The sequence below is a fragment of the Helianthus annuus genome, chromosome 15 (assembly GCF_002127325.2).
Source record: "Helianthus annuus cultivar XRQ/B chromosome 15, HanXRQr2.0-SUNRISE, whole genome shotgun sequence".
Taxonomy (NCBI): Eukaryota; Viridiplantae; Streptophyta; class Magnoliopsida; order Asterales; family Asteraceae; genus Helianthus; species Helianthus annuus.
This window is the reverse complement of record NC_035447.2, coordinates 15,278,014-15,281,551: the sequence shown is the minus strand read 5'-3', so window position 1 is coordinate 15,281,551 and position 3,538 is coordinate 15,278,014. Positions and strand designations below refer to the sequence as shown.

The window sequence follows — 3,538 nt, the reverse complement described above, 5'->3', positions numbered from 1 at the left end:
TACTTTTTTTAATACTTTTTATAATTTTATTATTATAGTTACGCTAGTGTAGTTTGTTTTATACTTATAACATTTAAGATACAATATTTTATAAAGATCAGAGTATGCCATTGTGATGTGCTTTTTTTTCTTCTACTTGTCGGTATACATTTAAAACTTAAACTGATATTTAAACGTTGATTACCCTTTTCATTTTTATTAATATAATGTAGTGTTTTATAAATTTCTAAATATATCTTCGCGATATGCTTGTTGTTCTCTAAGATTCGATAAAAGTTCTATTTGAACGGGTTGAATGTAGTTGGATTTTCTAGCGTCACAAACCGGACTTATATGTGATCCTTCAAGTTTGGATAAAAGTTCAACAAGACCATTTGCTTGTGATCCTTCAAGTTTGGATAACTGTTTTTGGGTCCATACAGTTTGTATTTTGGGTGTTAAACTATTGATTCCCTTTTAATTGGATTATATGTGAGCGTATGTGAAGGGGTATGGTCCCAAATCTCGCACCAGGCTTGGCCGCGAGTGACCATCACCCAGCTCATTACCTATATCGACAAGGATTCACATGCGTTCGTGTGGGCACGCGTTGTAACACCCCAAAAAGGTTTATTATAAAAAATAAGTTAAAATATTAAAAACTTAACCTAGTTAGTTAAAAAGGAAAATGAGTTACAAGTATTAGATAAGTGATGGAAATGGGCATAACTAAAAGAAATGTAAACACTAGAAGGGCTAAACTTGGGCAATATTAAATAGAAGTATTAGAATATGGAAAATCCAAAACACACACACTTATGCGTGGCTGGGATCGAACAAACAGGGGGGAAAGCAAGGTGAAACCCTTGTTTTGCATATTCAATCAATTGATGTGAAAATTCAAGGATAATCTAGTGCATGAACTTCAATTTACACTCATCTAAACTCGAATATTGAAGTGGTAAGTTCAATTTCTTGAAATTATGATTTGTAAGAAGTGGGTCACAACCCAGTCTTGAGTTCATGTAACAATTTGTGTAAATTGGAGTTAGGATTACCTTCTAGAACAAGAATCATGTTTGATTTTAGGTTATTTGAAAGATTTTAGTAAAAACCCACTTATGAAATTGTGTCATGAATAGGATGATCAAAGTAGATATAATCATGTGAAATCATGAAATATGATGATGTTGTAATGCTTGAATCTTAGAAAATTGATGTAGAATATTGTAGGAACCGTTCGCGTAAATAAATAAAATAAAAAAATAAAAAAATATTTTTATTACTGATTACAATACAAGGAAAGCTGAAAACTAAATACTAGAACAATTACAACTAAAATAAACCAAAATACAAGAAAGGAGTAGAAGCAGAGTGGCTGAGTCACGTGTTCAACACGCTTCCCTTAAAACAAATTCCGAGTCTCCCAAGAGTACTCGTTTTGTTTCCCAGGGTACAACAGCCGGAGCAGTAGTACTGCCGGAATTCGCCTACAACCCGAAGGTTACCTTGAAAACTGCAAGGAAATTCTAGAGAGAATGTATGGATTGCTGTTGTGTAGCTGGTAGTCGTTGGTGTATCCTTCAACAAGGTATGGAGCTGTATTTATGCAGCTCCCGGTTTGAAACAGACAAAAATGAATTAAATGAGAGGTTTAAATTGCATTAAACGTCTTCAATGCAATTTAATACGTCATTTTAATTCTCAGTCAAAGCCTATTAACTCGTTAGTTACAAAGCTGGACTGAAACTGCACTGTCATTCAATGCTGAAAGCTTCTGCGCGCGCGCGCGCAAGTCACTCTGGTGCGCGCGCGCCCAGGTCTGCACACCCATGCGTGGTGCGTCCTCTTGGCTCACCGGCCATGCGCGCGTGCGCCACGTCACCATGCCCGGTGCGTCCTCTTGGCTCAAGTCCATGCGCGCGTGCGCCACGTCACCTGTGATCCTATACGAGCGCGCCACACAGTCGCGCCGTATTGGCTCACTCTGGTGCGCCGCGCACGACACAGCAGGACCCATGCACCACGCGCGCAACCGCGCGCCATGTGTACTCGCGCGCGCATGACTGCCACGTCATGCGCCGCATCACCTACCACTTGGTCCTTGCAACCCTTGTGCTCCACCACGCGCGTGCGGTCAAAAATACAAAGGCGGCTCTCAAGCGGGCGAAGTGCAAAGTGCGCCATCAAAGCGCCACATTGCGCCTCATCGCCCACGCCGTGCGCGCGCGCGCGAGCTTGTGTGAGTGCGAGTGCGAGTTAGGGTGCTCCGCACCCTTCGCGAGGACACTAGTGTGTGCTTCCATGAAACAATAAGGATGGAGAGTTCCACCTTAAATACCCATTTAAGTTCCATCTCTCCTCCTATGTGGGACAAGGTGCTACTTTCCCTTTAGTTTCAGCATTGAATGTTCCAAACACCCAACTTTGAGCATCGATATCTCATTCATCTTAGCTCGGTTTTGGACGTGGTTTAGTTCGTTGCGAAGCTCTCCTAACATAGAACACAAACCCACAAATAAATACATAAAACCCGCTCATTTTATTATATTTATTTCTAGTCCAAAATAGGAAAAATTCATTTTCCTATATTTGTGAAAAATGCTATTTTCACCTATTTTTCCAACAATCCCCCACATGAAAAATGCTATTTTCATCAAATTTCCAACAATCCCCCACATGTATGGAAATGGATCTTTTCCTTACACTTTTCAACGATAAACTTCGACAGTTGAGTATTGCAAGATAGGTAGGTTGAAGCCTTTGAACCTTCTTTTGTGAAGCGCACTTAGCTTACTAGCGGCGTGTAGACGCGATGTCCTTGAACATACCCCCATTTGTGTAAACGACAATACACTTCACACAATACTCTCCCTGGTTTGGCCAACTCCTCATTGTCGTGTCCTATTATGGTCCTGGAACACTAGCCTGGTTCTGCGAGAGCTCTAGGATTTGCGCACCCCACAAATCCATTTGAAGCGACCCCACTTCTCTCTAACATAGGTGATTCCCATGAATCATTAAAAGCATCATGGTTATTTGATTTCGCGAAATCATTAACCTTAATATGCTTAACCTCACTTCATGTCACTGATTGGAATATATATAACTCCCTTTTATTTAGTTTGGGGTACTCCCCCACAGTGACTCCGTTTTGGTAATATGATTAAGTTGTCCTATTGAACTTAGATCTTGGGATCTCCAGTCAACTAAGTTAGGTTTCCCTCATATTCCCATTTACCACGGGCTTTAGTCCCATTCCTCTTGACGATGTTTCTACTAACTCTCTGCTTAAGCCTTTTGTAAACGGGTCCGCAATGTTATCCGCTGATCTCACATAATCAATTGTGATAACACCCGTTGAGAGTAGTTGTCGTATCGTGTTATGTATACTTCGCATATGCCTTGATCTGCCATTGTACATCAAGCTTTGAGCTCTACCAATCGCTGATTGGCTATCACAATGTACACATATGGCTGGCAAAGGTTTTGGCCATCTTGGAATATCTTCCACGAATTGACGTAGCCATTCCGCCTCCTCGCCTGACTTATCCAAGGC

At 40.9% G+C, this 3,538-nt stretch overlaps 1 long non-coding RNA gene across 1 annotated transcript in view; it reads left to right on the top strand.

Moving 5' to 3' along the window:
* Nucleotides 1–798: 798 nt before the first annotated feature.
* LOC118487387 overlaps nucleotides 799–3,538 on the top strand; it is a 34,210-nt gene continuing 31,470 nt past the window's right edge. The window contains exon 1 of the long non-coding RNA XR_004881721.1: nucleotides 799–940. This is a non-coding gene — a long non-coding RNA (uncharacterized LOC118487387). The remainder of the gene's footprint in view (nucleotides 941–3,538) is intronic.